The sequence below is a fragment of the Ovis canadensis genome, chromosome 18 (assembly GCF_042477335.2).
Source record: "Ovis canadensis isolate MfBH-ARS-UI-01 breed Bighorn chromosome 18, ARS-UI_OviCan_v2, whole genome shotgun sequence".
NCBI classification, from domain to species: Eukaryota; Metazoa; Chordata; class Mammalia; order Artiodactyla; family Bovidae; genus Ovis; species Ovis canadensis.
The window spans coordinates 79,289,584-79,305,479 of NC_091262.1; the positions used below are offsets into that span (position 1 = coordinate 79,289,584).

The 15,896-nt window shown below is 44.7% G+C and overlaps 3 long non-coding RNA genes and 4 other non-coding genes across 7 annotated transcripts; all 7 read left to right on the plus strand.

Annotated features, from left to right (window-relative positions):
* The first annotated feature begins 2,301 nt into the window (after positions 1-2,301).
* On the plus strand, positions 2,302-2,373 carry LOC138424012 (small nucleolar RNA SNORD113/SNORD114 family). Its single transcript, XR_011250588.1, has one exon. It is a non-coding gene; the product is annotated as a small nucleolar RNA SNORD113/SNORD114 family (small nucleolar RNA).
* A 740-nt stretch (positions 2,374-3,113) lies between these two features.
* On the plus strand, positions 3,114-3,189 carry LOC138424017 (small nucleolar RNA SNORD113/SNORD114 family). The gene has a single exon (XR_011250592.1). It is a non-coding gene; the product is annotated as a small nucleolar RNA SNORD113/SNORD114 family (small nucleolar RNA).
* Positions 3,190-3,891: 702 nt separating this feature from the next.
* On the plus strand, positions 3,892-9,434 carry LOC138423654 (uncharacterized). The gene is made up of 3 exons (XR_011250363.1): positions 3,892-4,930; positions 5,566-5,646; positions 9,387-9,434. It is a non-coding gene; the product is annotated as an uncharacterized lncRNA (long non-coding RNA).
* LOC138424030 (small nucleolar RNA SNORA79) lies at positions 5,014-5,159 on the plus strand. Its single transcript, XR_011250604.1, has one exon. It is a non-coding gene; the product is annotated as a small nucleolar RNA SNORA79 (small nucleolar RNA).
* On the plus strand, positions 6,012-6,085 carry LOC138424019 (small nucleolar RNA SNORD113/SNORD114 family). The gene has a single exon (XR_011250594.1). It is a non-coding gene; the product is annotated as a small nucleolar RNA SNORD113/SNORD114 family (small nucleolar RNA).
* A 634-nt stretch (positions 9,435-10,068) lies between the features above and the next one.
* LOC138423659 (uncharacterized) lies at positions 10,069-10,462 on the plus strand. Its single transcript, XR_011250372.1, has 2 exons — positions 10,069-10,132; positions 10,315-10,462. It is a non-coding gene; the product is annotated as an uncharacterized lncRNA (long non-coding RNA).
* A 254-nt stretch (positions 10,463-10,716) lies between these two features.
* LOC138423656 (uncharacterized) lies at positions 10,717-15,555 on the plus strand. Its single transcript, XR_011250369.1, has 3 exons — positions 10,717-10,779; positions 13,474-13,486; positions 15,466-15,555. It is a non-coding gene; the product is annotated as an uncharacterized lncRNA (long non-coding RNA).
* Positions 15,556-15,896: the final 341 nt, after the last annotated feature.

A 15,896-nucleotide genomic window follows, 5' to 3' on the forward strand; every position in this document is an offset into this window, starting at 1 on the left:
CCCACTCCAGTATTCTTGGGCTTCCCTTGTGGCTCAGCTGGTAAAGAATCCGCTTGCAATGAGGGAGACCTGGGTTTGATCCCTGGGTTGGGAAGATCCCCTGGAGAAGGGAAAGGTACCTACTCCAGTATTCTGGCCTGGAGAATTCCATGGACTATACAGTCCATGGGATCATAAAGAGCTGGACTAGACCGAGCAACTTTCATTTCATTAGGCATATATGCATAAATTCATTAAAAAAACAATAGGATGAAACGTGGTGCAATTAGGAATGTATGTTGTAAAGCAAAAGGTATCGTTAATGAAATTGAAAACACTGATGCCCCTTCAGAAATGGTGATTGTGTCTTAATTTATTTTACTGTCTGTGCTGCTCGGAACCGGTGCATCTCCCACCGTCGCGAGCTCTCTGGTTGCCTGTGCATAATAGGAATACAGAGTGAGTAATAGTGAAGTTGCTTTCTCGGTTTTTGCTTTTCTTAAGTTATTCATTTAAAAGTGTGAAATATATTTAGAGAATGTAGCTCTATTTTAGTGATAAATATGGGATAGAGTTAACAGTATATTGATGTATATAAGAAAAACTGAGGATAATTAACAAGAGATATGTCATTGTGAGAATAATTCTATATATAGATTAGGGGCACAAAAAGTATTCTTGAAATTTTGTGAATCATCCCTTTAAAAATTATTATTAGTGAAATAATTATTTGATCAATAATGCTATAGAAATGATTGAAAAAAGGGGGGCAATATTAGATCAATTACGACCAGTGTTGATGTATGAGTCATATATATGTGTGCCTGGAAGATGGTCCAAAGTGAAAAATTCTACTTTATTGTCTCTGCTTCAGTTGACCCTTTGAACTAAGGTCAGTAATGTATGAGGAGGAATAGAATTATTGGGAAGATCCCCTGGAGGAGGGCGTGACTACCCACTCCAGTATTCTGACCTGGAGAATTCCATGGACTATATAGTCCATGGGGTCGCAAGAAGTTGGTTACAACTGAGTGACTTTTACTTTCACTTTCCTAATTAATGAATTAATAAACAAATATAGATGCAAATGAAGAGAAAGTTGACCAGTCACTGTCTAATGATGCTGTCTAGTGTGTGAATCACATACAGTGAATTCTGTGTGTCCAGAAGTCTGAGGTTCAATGCAAAAGAGCTCATCTATTCAACATACTTAAAATGACTGTAGACAGATTTCGGTATTATACAGTGATCTCTTTCTCGGTCTTTGTGCTCATGAATTTTAAAAATATAATTATAAATGAATCAATGGTAGAATAAATTAGCAAATGTATCAATGAATAAAGATGAAGAGGGTGAAACATTGTTCATTAATAAAATATTTAGTCAGGAAAATGAATATTATATATCGAAATAGATAATAAAATGGACTGAATATATTATGTCTTAAATTAAGCATATTTTCAGTGATAAGTAGTAATCAGTAATTGCCCTGAGTCAGTTGCATGTTTGATGTTTATTGTATTGAAGGAAAAATAAAAATTACTATGAATTAATAAACACTTAAATGACTCCATACATGGAGACTGGAAACTGTACATCAGTGGGGAGAGGAGAATATCTCAGCACCAAGCTGATCTTGGGTTCTGTCTTGGTCAAGATTCCGTTGCCTGTGTTAGGAAAGAGAACATGGTGAGTAATAGTGGTCAAAGATCTTATTTTGGTTTCACTTATTGTTTGAGTAAAGATGAGCCTGGTGGGCTACAGTCCATGGGGTCACAAAGAATTGAACATGGCTGGGCAACTAAGCACACACACACACACACACACAGAGTGTATATGGGAAAAGCTTCTTTAGACAGAGTTCAGGAATATTTAAGGATCTCATTTGTGTATTTTCTTAAATAACGTGATTTTTATTAATATCCATGATGAATGATTTAATTGATACAAATGTAACACAAATGAGTAAAATGGGGGTCTAACAAGGATCATGAATGATGACCGGCAGCATATGAGATTTGATCAGTTATGAATGAAGCAAAAGTGGGACAATATTTAATCCATGTCCCCTGGAGGAGAAAATGGCAACCCACTCCAGTATTCTGGCCTGGAAAATTCCATGCATAGAGAGTCCTGGAGGTCTGCAGCCTATGGGTTTTCAGAGAGTCGGACATGACTGCGCATACACACACATACAAATAGTCTAAATGTCCATCAGGTGGTGAAGAGACAAGCGAAATCTGGTTTATCTATGCAGGGGAAGACTACTCAGCAATAAAAAGGAACAGACTGTTGATAATCTGTGACTCTGAAAAGGAATGCTGGATCAGTGAGAACTGCTGGTGATATGTAAGCCATGTGCAATGAATATGTGTCTCGAACTCTGAGGTTCAACTGGAAAGAATACTGTGAACTAGTGAATATTAAGTGACTGTGTCCAGGAAAGGTGGAATGCAAACAACCAGTAGATAGAAGGTCTCACACTTTATTTCTTGTTCTTTTTTGTGCTGTTCAGAACCATCACTCCTGCACGGATTTAGCATTCTGCCATGGCCCCAGACGCAGTGTTGTGTTAGGAGCAGGGAGACCAGTGTGAGTCATAGTTAGAGTTCGTGCCTTGGTTGGATTGGTTTATCACGGTCAGTGCATTGTTAAGAAATAAGGAATATAATCAAAGCAGGGCAACTGTAGTCCAGCAACATGGGTTGATAGGCCAAATTGTGTCAAGGCATCCATGTATGAAGCACTGAGGTAAACTCAAGAAACAGATCTCGTTTCTGGGGAGTGATTTGATAGGTAGATCTTAGGGATGTCAAGGTTCTTAGTTTTTTTTTTTTTTCCTGATTCATGTATGTTTCTTTTTAGTTATAAGTCATTACTTAATATATCAATGGGCAGAATATAATGAAGAAAAGGGAGTTTCCAGGTGGCGCTAGTGGTATAGAAGCCAGTGCAGGAGACATAAGAGGCATGGGTTTGATCCCTGGGTCCGGAAGATCCACTGAAGGAGGGCATGGCAACTTATTCCAGTTTTCTTGCCTGGAGAATGCCACCATCAGACAGGCCTGGACGGCTAAGTCCATGGGGTCACAAAGAGTCGGATACAATTGAAGCGACTTTGCACTATGAAGACAAAGATTCTGTGCTAATGACCTGTGGGATCTGAGTCAAGGATGATGAATAATACTTCTTTGCATATCTGAGGTCCACCATGAGAAGAAATCTAATCTATGGCTCTGTTGAAAATGATCCTATAGACAATTGTTATAAATATTTGATTATCCTGTTTTGGGGCATTTTGGGGTCATGGATAATGACTATATTAGTATAAGTGAATTAATGCATAAATGTGGCCAGGCCTAGAACAGTGATTGCATACTTAATGGAGCACGTATTATTAATCTATTTTTGAGGAGTTAGTATTCACATTGCTTATCTTTCAGAATGCAACACACAGAGACAGATGCGTGAATTGTCAGTTTCACATTCTTGGATGTCTTTGGTCTACTGGTTATTTGTTTTATTACTAATTAGGAAACATGTTTATAAAATTAAATAAAAGATTAAGCACTGTTTAAATTAAAGAAGGGCACTGATAAAAGTTTGTTAGGCAGCACGAGCTATTGTGCTCACAGAATTCCATTACAGAGGCACACTGTCTGTTATCAGTTTGGTAATGAGCAACGCACTGCGCATGTTAGTTTTATTCATGCTATGACACTAAGCGTGTGCAGTTTTATCATTAGAGTGCATAAATGAATAAGTTAATAACAATCAGTCGCTCAAAGGGACAAAGCATGGGCCAGTAATGAGCGTGTCTTGAAATAATTATGATTTAACCAGTTCTATTCAGATGATGTTCCTCTTAGAGCAGAAATCCTGTCTCTTGCTGGTTTGGGTAAGAAGAATATTGAGGGACCTCCCTGGTGGTTCAGTGGTTAAGACTTCACTGGAGCAAAGATTCCTTATGCCTCATAGTCAAAAAATCAGAACCTAAACAACAGAAGCAATATTGTAACAAATTCATTAAAGACTTTAAAACATAGTCCATGTCAAAAAGAATCTTTAAAAAATGTTTAAAAAATTTATCATCGAACTAATTAGATTAAAAGGGGGGTTAACTTTCTGCCAACTGAAGCAAGTGGCACACCCTAAGTTTTCAGATTAAGCTAAACTTTCTCACTCTGCATTCATTAGTGTGTTAGAGTAAAGTCAAAATCTAGGCTGTTTCATTCTTTTTCATATTTGTTTTGTGCTCCCTAGAGTGACTCCTCATAGGTAAATATCATGGCTAGGTAATTTCTGGAGAAGAAGCCTGTAGGCCTGCATAAGTGGTAAACAGAGTTTCCATCCTTGGGCTACCAGTCTGTTGTATTATAGAATAATGGACAGAAGGCTACATCTGGACACAAAATTTTAAAAGACCAGAGTTGAGAATGAATTACACATTTAGGATTAGGCTGTAACCAGTCAATACAACTGTTGCGTTGTACATGTAAAAATATCGTCCTAGAACCACACCCCTTGCATTCGAAGGTGAAGTCTTAACCACTGGACCAGGAAACCAGAGTAGTTTCCTGTTTGGGGTAAGGTCACTTAGACAGAGAAGAGTCATAGTCAGTGTTCTTGCTCTCGATCAGTGGTGAGTTCTAGTTTGTTAAGAGAAATGGAAATAAATAATGAAATAAATTAGTCAAAACCTAAATAGCAAGTCAATCAAGGGGAAAACATGGATCAATGGAAAGAATTTTTTTCCTTTCCATTTTTCTCTTTTTGGGGACAAGAGATATTCTGTCATTTCATTTAACATTTTAATTTATAAAAGAATGCCTATTCATTTCTCCTTCCTCACCCCACCCCCCCCCTTTTTTTTTGCTATTTTCTTTGTCCTTCATAGAATGGACATGAACTACTAATCATTCTGTAATGATCAAGACCTTCATGGTTGAAGGTGAGTAATAGCCAAGTTCTTGTCTTCTTTGGGGGAGCGTGTTTAGGATATTCAGTGTATGGTTTGAAAGTATGGGATACATTTGATGGCTGATCCTCTCACTACTTTATACCTTGGGTAGTGGGATTTTAGTCCATCATAGAGCAAGCAGATTTGTTTTCACCCAGAGCACCATGCGGATGGCTTGCCTATCTGATAGTGACTCCTGGTTTTTGCAAGTCGAACAGTTGAAAAAAAGGAAACACAGGATATAAACAAAGAAGGTAATAAAAGGACCAATGATAAGACTGTGTTGTCAACCGAGGTCCCTGATGAATCTAATTCAACACAACAGGCATCTTCTACAAAATGAAGTTCTAACCTCTTATCGATGTCGGTAAAGGGCCCAGAGTCTCTTGTCTGCAAGATTCATAGTTCTTACGTTGGGTGGTTCATTTAAGGGTACTTATTATGCTATTAAAATGAACTGAATACATTAATTAATAAAATGGAGGTCCATTCATTCGTAGAGCCAGAGATGAGAATGTAGTATAAATGATTGTTTACAATTAATTGTTGTCATGGTTACCTAGTGTTCATTTAATTGAAACCCGAATCCAGGCATTTTCATTTGTCAACATCTTTTCATTCCACAGGATGGATCGACTGTAACTCATTAAGTTATTCTCCACCCATGAAGAGCTTTGCCTAATGCCTCTGGGGAAGGAGCACACCATGTGAGTAATAAAGCTCTTGGTTTGGGTGGTTAGTTTGTGGGTTTCCACTGTATCATTAAAAAAGAATAAATGTAGTTAAAATTAAATCCCATGCATAGACCTATGATGAGAATGTGTTATGAGCTGAAGTTTATGATTAACACAATTTAGCGCAAATGATAGAAAAAACAAAACAGAGCTTTCCCATTCATTTCAAAACTGATATGTCCCTTGTTAATGTTTGTCCCATTCTTCTCTTGATGATGGTCTAGGCTGTTCCTCATTTAGGAAGTCAGTACTCCATTTGTTGAGTTAGGACAGCGGATTTATGGCTGTTCATTGTAACATCTAAAAACTGTTCAAATTAAATGCTGAAGGACCACACCTGGACCAATGATGTGAATGGAATGCATCTGAATGAAAATTATGATCAATCGTGTTTGGAACCCCTGAGGTCCATGGTGAAAAGACAGTGTATGACTCTTGGGGGAATCATCTCAGGATGTTTGAAAATCTGGTTGAGAGAGTTCCTAGATACTGGCTTTATACTATCTGCAAATAAATGAATGGATCAATAAATATATTGAAAAGAAAATAGAGGTCAAAACAGACCAACTTTGAGGATATTTATAAAACAAGGAATATAATTACTTCAGTTCTGAAATGAGTTTCAGTTCAGTTTGAAACTTCAGTTCTGAAATATAATTACTTCACTCACTCAGTCTGAAGTACGTTGGTCCATTAAGAAGACACACATTAAGTTGTTACTGGTTTGTGTGAGACACAGCTAAGCTACATATATGTCCTTCTCTTAGTTTGAAGTGGGTTTGATTCATGAAAGAAAAAAATTAGGATTAAAGAAATGGTTACCTATATGAATGAGTGTAAAAAATGAGACGAAGATCAGTGAACATTATTCTTTTTTTCATCTGTTTTGTGCCCCAGAATGACTGCACCTTGGTTATTTTAGTTATTATTTAATGATTAGTTGTTATTTAACTGTTACCTGTGTGGTCAAGGAGAATATAGATCAAAATAAGTATGAGATTAAGTTTTTATTCTTGGTTTGGTCATTTTGTTTATAGATGATGAGTATATTCTTTAAAAATAGATTGTTTCATGCAGTTATAAAACAAATCAAAGATTATGCTGGCACCAAGGATAAGAATTTGTCTGAGAAACGTCATGGTTGATTCATTTTGAAAAAGGAAAAAAAAAAGATTTTCATTAGAAAATAGATTTAATGCTACCTCTTAAAGTAAAAAGGGCATAGATGAATTCTAGACTTAGTCAAAGATATTATTCTTGGGTTGGTTGTGTTTTCCTTGGGTTTTAGATAATTAAACAAATTAAGGATAAGCAGGCTAGTAAAATCACAGTGGCCAATGACCAATGATATGATTATTCATGAAACAAAGATTTGTTTCATTCAGCTGTGTACCACTCTGTTTAAGGGGTGCACAGAGAGACTTAATAGTCAAAGCTTACCCTCTTGTTTATTTTTTATCAATTCACTTTTAACTGGAGGATCGTTGATTTACAATATCATGTTGGTTTCTGCCACTTGTCAACACAAATCAGCCATACATGCCCTTCCTCTTTGCCCTCCCACCCGCCTCCCCCTCCATCCCACCCCTGTAGGGTGTCACAGAGCAGCGAGCTTGAGCTCCCTGCCTCACACAGCACATGCCTACTTCCCTCTTGTTTAGAAGCAGATTCTTTGCTATTGATTTTATTTTTGAAAATGCATACCTGACTACATTAATAAATAAAATTCATATATAAAATGACCAGGAATATTCCAATGATAAAATTTTGTGAAACAAGGATTGTGGTCGACCCACTTTTGCTTCTCTGAGATCCATTTAACCAAGAAGATTTAATCTATCAATATTAATTCTGTGTATAGTGAGGACATAGTAGTTAAAATATTCGTTGTTTTCGTTCTTGTATTTTAGTCAGTTAAATCTATGAAAAGCTAAGTAAGAAGAGGACCAGTGGTGAAAATGTATTTTGAAACAAGGGTTACAATTAGTACAATTCTACATTACTGAAATTTATGAAATAAAACATTTTAAAAGATATTTGTTGTAATAGTACATAGTGTGTAGTTCAGGCTTCCTGGGTAACTCAGCAGGTAAAGAATCCACCTGCAATGCACGGGACCTGGCTTCGATCCCTGGGTTGGGAAGATCCCCTGGAGGAGGGCATGGCAGCCCACCCCAGTATTCTTGCCTGGAGGATCCCATGGACAGAGGAGCCTGGTGGGCTTCAGTCCAGAGTCACAAAGAGTCGGCCACGACACAGCCACTAAGCATGGGGCAGCCCAGTGTGCAGTTCTGCTCTGCGTGTTGCATTGAAATTATTTGGGTATTTTGTATGCTGAGACGAGAATTCATTACTTGAATTATTTTTTTATCCTATCTCCAGGTAAATATTAGTGATCTGATAGGGGGTGATGGCAGGAGGTCCCTATACCCCACATTTAAAAATTTTTTCTGGCACTTGGTATCTGAGAGAGTGCAAAAATAACCAATACTAGGGTAATAATTTCAGCTCAGCAAATACAGATCCAGATCCATGTCAGGCTCCGTATTAGTCACGGCATTCTTATCTAAATCAGATCTAGTTCCAGCCAGCACGTAACTCTTTGGGATTAGCTGGCATAACTGATAAATATAATAATTCAATATAAAGCCAAATCATGGGTTTTCCAGAAGCACAGGACCTCACGTACATATCACATGCTTCCTAAAACAGAAGATGCCCGAGGCAATGACTGAATCTCTGGTTTGTAAGACCCAGGACGTTAGGAACTGCACGCCTCGTCTGCGCTGCACGTAGAGCACTCTAATATATTTGTTGAATGAATTACTGAATAAATGGTATAAACGATGAATGAATGAAGCCGTGCGTTAGTGAATGAATGAGTCTTTGGGTAAACAAAGGCATGGAAAATTGAGTGAAAATGTGGAGTGTAAGAATGGGGGAATAAATTAATAATGCACCGAGTGAATCAATATGTGTAGGTTACATTCTTACGTGGATGAGTCTCTGTGTAGGTAAAATTGTCAAGAGGTGGATGGTGAGTGACAAACAGGTCAAGGAGGGAATGGACGAAAGACTGGTAGGTCAGTGTTCCAGTAAGTGAAAGATGAGTGAATTAATAAACGGATTCCAGAACGAGTTTATCAATAAATGGTTTAGTAGACGTTAGTAAGGAAGGGATGAATAAGCCAGTGAGTTGATGAGGAACCAAATGAATTAATTGATGAATAAGTCAAAAAATGAGTGAGGGAGTAAAGTCAGTAAAAATAGGACAAAGTTGAATAATTTAACTAATGAGTACATAAATCAACGCATGGCACTAATTAACAAGGGAGTGAATAGGCAAACGGATGGGGGATTGCATGTATTAGAGTTATCGAGGGAAAGGGTAATTATTGAGTGAGTAAATGACTCAGTGAATGAGTATGTCATCCAAGAACAAACGGAGCGCTCTGTGAATGGAAGAGAGAATAAGGGAACGGATCCGTAAATGAGTGAGCAAGTCAGTGACCCGTGTGTGCGGCAGTGAGTGGAGCAGGTCCCACTGGGCTTCCTTCCCTGACCACTCAAGCCACACCCCAGCCTCAGGGCGCATGCTAAATACCCGGCGCTACCCATCATCCTCTGCTCACAAGCATTTGTTTACATGTCTCCACCAAGCTGACCTGCCCGGACAGCCAAGAACTGGGTCAGGTTCTTCTCTGTCTCCACAGGGCCTTCCCAGCCTGAGCCTAGGAGGCGCCCAGTAAATTACTGCTGAATGAATGAACGAAGAGCTAAAAATACACGTGCTTTTGTGGAACTCGGATGGCCCTGCTGAGAACCGCCGGGAGCCGCTCTGCGGGGAGGTGACGGTGTGTCAGATGGTCCATGGCATTCTCCCACCCGCGTGCAAATTCTCCCTCGAGTCCTGCTTCCTGCATCCAGTGCCAGACAATGAGACAGGATCCTGGCAGTTCCGACTGCCCTGGACCTCGGCCCATCCTTGGGCAACGTTGGCTTGGACTGGTAGAATGGAGGCCCTGGGTCTTCCCGAAAGCTGCCCCTGCCTCTGCCAAGACAAGAGGTCGAAAATAACACAGTCTTGTTTTTGTGCCTCCAGTGAGGGGGGCTGCTCCTCCCCTTCCTCCTGCTTTCCAGCTGCGGGACAGTGGGTTAGACGGGGAACACCCTGGACCTCCAGCCTCCCCATCACCTCTTAGATAAGGATAATGATAGCTCCCTGGCTGGATTGTCCTGAGAATTAACCTTGTCTGTGTGTGTGTGTGTGTGTGTGTGTGTGTGTGGTCAGTCACACAGTTGTGTCCATCTCTTTGTGGCCCCGTGGACTGTAGCCTGCCAGGCTCCTCTGTCCATCGGATGCTCCAGGCAAGAATACTGGAGTGGGTTGCCATGCCCTCCTCCAGGGGATCTTCCTGATCCAGGAATTGAACCCAAGTCTCTTGCATCTCCTGCATTGGTAGGCAGATTCTTTACCACTAGCAGACACCTGGGAAGCCCAGCCTTATCTAACAAAAGCTTATGAGGCTCTTCTAACCTAACATAATACCTGTCCTGTACATAATGTGGTGCCAGGGAGGGAAGAGATGCCTTTGAGATTACTAAGGAGCTGTAATAGTGTCGCCTGCATTCATTTAAAAGCTCCCAAATGGATGCAGTACCCGTATTGCCCTGTCCCAGAAGAATGAAGAGTTCAACTGAGTTTTTACAGAATGCCAGTTAGGATGAGCCCAGACTACTCACCTTTCAGGCAGCATCTGTCCCTCTTCCAGGGACAGACAACAAGAAACGTGAGTTGACAGCACTTTTTCACCGTATGGGGCATTTGCCCCAAATCCACCCTCCCTCCCTCTACCCCTCCCATCCGCTCCTTCCCTCCAGCAATTGTTTGTCCAGTATCCGTGGTTTATCTAACACTGACCACTCCTCTTCCTCTCTTGTCTTGACCGGCTCCTGACCCTGGATTTCATCTCCCACTCCTCATCCTGCATCCTTCCTTTGAACTTGATCATGCTGCTTGGCCATCGGGCTTGGACTATAGCTGTCTCCCTCACAAGGATTTGATGTTGGCTCAAACCACTGACCTTTCTACTGCAGACTGAACAGGTAGACTCGAATCTTCTTTCCTAACCGTGGGCATCTGGGCCTCTAATTTTGAGTCTTCTGGGGCAACTCTTTCCCATCTGGTTAAACTCCAGTCCCTCCGTAGAGGAGTTCAGACCATATTGGTAGCTGGTGGACCCTCCTAATGCTGACCGTGAGCAGGACGATAAGCACTGATGGCCTTGGGCTAGACTCTTCGATCTGACTGGCGAGTGTGTGCAAGTACTGGAGCCAGGTTCCCACGTTTCTCCAGAGTTCCTGGGGAAATGAGGTGAGCTCACCTCTCAGCTCAACACAGATGTCCCCTGCCTCTCACACTCCCACAGCTCCCTGCACTCTCCTTCCACTTTCCACCTCCCTTTGCCCAAACTTGCCCCTTCTCACTCATTCACCCTTTGTCCATACTGCCGACAGAGCCCACGTTGCCTCGTTAGCTATGGACTCCCAATTTCTCCCAAAGGGCTTTGGACTTCTTGAGTGTGGGGGTCTTCTTTCTGTGTCACGCTCACCCAGAAGAAGGTCTGGGCATCCAGAAGTGCTTGGTGAATGAATCATTCATTCTTTCACGTACTCAGAAAATGCTGGGCTCTTTCTGTGGTGCAAGAAGCTGGACGGCAAGAAATAAGGCACATCTCATCTCTGCCTTGGTGGAGGGTCCAGTCTTGAGTGGAAGATAGATTTTCAAAATTACCTAATTATACGTGTGAGCAGTGCTGTAAAGCCCAGGTGCCCAGGGCTTTGTGAACCTGCCATCTGGACTCATGAGAAGCCCCCTGAGCTTCTCTCTCATGTCCAGGGAGAGACAGGAGGACAAGGCTGTAGCCTTGGAGAGAGCCGGTCGATGGCTCAGCTCCCTGGGATCAATCAGGTCAGCAGGGTCTTCAGTCATCCCTGGAGGAGAGAGAGACCAGTGTTCTTTGGAGTTTGGAGTGCAGCTGTTGATCGGTCATTTCCTGGCAGGTGTGACCAGCCAGCCACCGCTGCCTTCATGCAAGCACCCTACTTGTTAAGGAAGGCTCTGTTGCATGTCAGGCTTTGATGTGCCCCGTCAGCTTTCAAGTACTTCTCTTAGATGCGTTGCCAAATGGCAAGGCAAGGGTAGAATGAAGCATGTCTTGACTCTTCTGTCTTTCCTCTACCATATTCCACTGAGTTTCTCAAAATGGCTGCCTGGGACACCAGCTGTTGCTAGCTAACGTTGCTAGAATGTTCTGCAGCACCACTGGTGTTGTTTTACTCACCATCCCAGACCCCTCCCTCACTCTGCCTCGGACTCCAGTCTCTCCCACCTTCAGCATCTCTCCAGGGAGCCCAGGGAGTCCACCCCTCTCATCTCCATCACTCCACATTGGTCCAGGCTAATTGGGCTCTCATCTGCCTCTGATTGGTCTTCTTGCTCGTCCTCCCTATGCGTCTTTCTAGGATGCCTGGAGAAGATTCCCCCGCTCCTTAGAGCTCTTTCATGAGTTCCCAGAGCCTCGGGGTGATGTCCAAGCTCCTTGGCTTCATGCTCGAGGATCCTCATGCGTTGTCCTCCAGCCACAGCTCCCGCCACATGCTCCCTGGCCTCCTGCACCACCCAGCAGACCATTCCCCTTACGCCCGAGTCTGCGTGTGTCTCTTTCTCCATCCCTTTGCACAAGCTCATCCTTTAGCCCTCTCCTCACAGTGCTCAATCACTGGAGGACTTGTCCCATGTCCCCAGGTGGGATGAGTTCCCCCGCCACACTGAGAGCTGTTCCATGGCCATGAACGTGACTTCTGTGCAGAAACCTGTCCTATTGCTAGGCCATGATCTGGTTAGGCATGTGCCTTCCCAGCCAGCCTTGATCTTCCCAACTGGGGGTGCTCAGTGTCGGGTGCCTGGGACCCCCCACTGTCCAGCACAAAACCTATGCAGTCGGGTTCATCCATCAGTAAGAATGCAGATGAAGTGAAAGAATGGATTAATGTACAAAGGAATGATTGTGAGGCCATGCTGGGGGCAGATTACCTCCCTGGCAGAGAATCGGGGTCCTTGGCACCAAGGACTGGCACTTCCTCATGACTGAGGCTGGTCCTACTCTTCTAGCCAGCTCCACTTTGCCTTCTGCCTGCGACTCATTAAGAGATATGTAACCTTAATCCTTGAAATTGCCTGGGATGGAAAGTGTTTTCACTCAATGGGCTGAACATGGGGCTTTTATTCCTTTCTTAAATAAATCTCACTCCCCCAGGAAGTTTGGACAGGATGTAAGCAATTGGACCAAGGGCTTGAAACTGAACATTTTGCAAAAGGCCCGTTTCAAAATTTGAAACCCAGTGGCCACCGGCCAGAACTTATTCTGGTTTGTGGGGGTCGCTGAGGCCTCCATCCCGAAGAAGGGAAGAGAAGATTGAAAACAAGCCTTCAGCTGTCACTGAGTAGGCTGAGGGTTTGCAAGACAGAATTTTGCGGTTTGGTTTTGCTTCTTTGATGAAACTGGAGCGGGGTAGGTCAGCCTCATCAGCTCTTCTTTCAAGCTTTTGGTGGAGGCCTCAGACCCTCCAGAAGCCAGAGGGGACTTTGAGCGGGTCGTGAAATCAATGGGACACGTGTGTGAGCGCTTGAGGGGCCGACAGTCCTCGCTGAGTGGACGCTGGCCTCGGACTGGACCCCCGAGGACAGGCGATTCTGTTGTGTCTCTTTCCCTTCTGACTTCTTTTTCTTTCTACCAGGAAGGACAACAAGGTGTGCCTTTGGGGACGTCACCAGGCCTCTCCAAGTCCCATGCCCGTCATCTGTAAAAGGGAAGTCAAATTTCATTCATTGATTCTGCCAGCATCTTGAAAGTGTGAAGAGCTGTGCCCTGACCGGAGTACGTGGCCCCTGCGTGCAGCCCCCTGCCGGGTGCAGCGTGTGTGCTCTGTGTCACGTGTTCTGCCATCCCTCAGCCGTGTTGTTGGTTTTCCCTCCCGCGCGGAATCTCCCCACTGGCCTTCCCTCCCCTGGTCTCCCCGGCTCACAGGGGACCTTGGTCTCCCCCAGGGACCCTCTCAAGGGAGTTGCATCCTTCTTCTCGTCACCCGAGTCTCACGGTTGTAGCCAGAGGCTGCCTAGCCTGGCCTCAGTTTCCCCGTCTGCAGACTGAAGCAAGGATGACAACACCACGCTCTCTGACCCCCTTTCGCCCACTGGGGCAAGAGAAAGTCTGTCCCATCGCATGGATCCTCTCAGGTCCTTGAGCCTCACTTGTGATTTCGGGGCCAGGTTTTATTTTCTTTTCCCGCAGATCTAAGGCATCTCCCAGCTCGTGTCTTTTTTCAACATGATACAATGGGCGTCTGTTAGCTTGGTGGGGGCTGGGCCACGTCCCCGGGAGACGTCCCCAGTGTCAGCGTGAGCTGCTGGTGGCTGCCCGGAGGGGAGGAAGGTGGGCCCGCTTAGATGTATCCCAGCTGCGGCCCCGACTGTCCCCTCACCTCTGCTTAGAGAGGAGTGAGGAGGTGCTCTGGGCACGGAGCCTGGTGTCTGCTGTTCCCCCTGTGGGATTGGAGGCAGTATCTCCATGCATGCCAGGATTTGGGTCCTGAGAACATCACAGCACAGTTTGTAGTTTGCGTGTCGGGATGAGAGAACTGAACCAGGGCTCTTGGCCAGGTCCACTAGTGCGGTAACTTTGGTTACCTGCAGAGAAGGGTTATGAAAACCCTGCAGAGAAGCATCTAGAAAATGCTCTTCCTGTTCCTAACAGTTGCCCCAAACAGCTCGTTTCAAAATGCAAGGATCACAGGGCCCTGCCCACCAGGGGAGCTGGTGCAGGGCCACCCTGGGTCTTCCTGAGCTCGCCCCCTGCCCCAGAGCCCACTTGGTGCTCTCTTGCCCCTGAGCCCTGGCTGCCAGGACCTCCGGGAGAAGCTCGGTTGGGGCTGGTCTGCTGTTGAGACCAGCCTGCCTCCTTCCCAGCAGGGAGAGCCAGGCTGAGCCTGGTCCCCAGGTCAGGAACGGCGAGGCGAGAACTGATCAGGGTGAGAGGTGGAGGCCAGAGCACAGCTCCCATAATCCAGGACTAGGGGGTGCCCACCTCCAATGGCAGGGCTGCAGGGGAGCCCTGTGACCCTGGGGCTGCACAGAATGGCCACCCAGCCCTGGGGGATGCAAACGACAGTGTCTCTGGGTTGACGCTCTGGTGGGTTTACGAATGAGCAGTACCTTCTTAAAATGTCGCCTAAAGAGGATAAACTGAAAGAGCCATTTGTAGGCCAGTGATGGCTGGTATTGGGATTGAAGACTGTCATCAGTCCAATTCCGTGTGTCCCTGGATATAAGGATGACGACAGTGATGGTAATAGTAGTGCTACCTGGATGGGTGGAAGGCTGAGGGCGCTGATTGACTCAGCCGGTCACATGGGCCCTGTGTTTATCTTGAGGAACATTCAGGCTGGCTGAAACTCTGCATCCTCCCCTCTGCCACGTTCCAGCCTGAGTTTCTCGTCTTTCCCCCATTCGCACCTAGACCCATGCAGCACCCCTAGTTTCATGCCATAGCTGTTCAGTTCTCATTAGATTAGAAGCATCCCAAAGGTGGGAGCGGCTCTCCTCCAGCTCCGTGTCCCCAGGGCTGGCCTTGCCGTCCAACAGCCCTTCTGGGCTGGACACTGCGGTTGTGGTCAGACATGTGCTCACCCAGTTGGACTTGGTTTTGTGACTCAGTCCTCTTGTCTTGGAAGGTTGTTTGCACGGAGCCCGTGGAGGTGTGGTTGGCGGAGCACAGGACTTCCCGTGGGTGATTCCGATGGGTGTATCCCTTCCGTCGCTGGGTGAGTTCTGCTTTTCTGGGTTACACTCTAAGAGGCATGTATGCCTGTGACTAAGGATCAGGCATGGTTTAGAAAAGGTAAAGCCTGGAGGGGATCCTAGGAGAGCTGGGGCATACATGCAGGTCCCAGAGAAGCCCATCTGGAGTGGTGGCAGGTAGCGGTGGGGCCATTTCTGGCAGCTGCTTCTCTCAGTGGAGGGTGAAGCCATTCAGAAGTTACCCAGGGCAAAGAGGTGAGGTCAGCCCGGACACCTGGCCTTCATCTCTGGTCCCACCCAATTGGTCCCTTTGCAGCTGACTGGACACCAGAGTCCTCTTTAGGACTCAGGGTTACCGTCACAC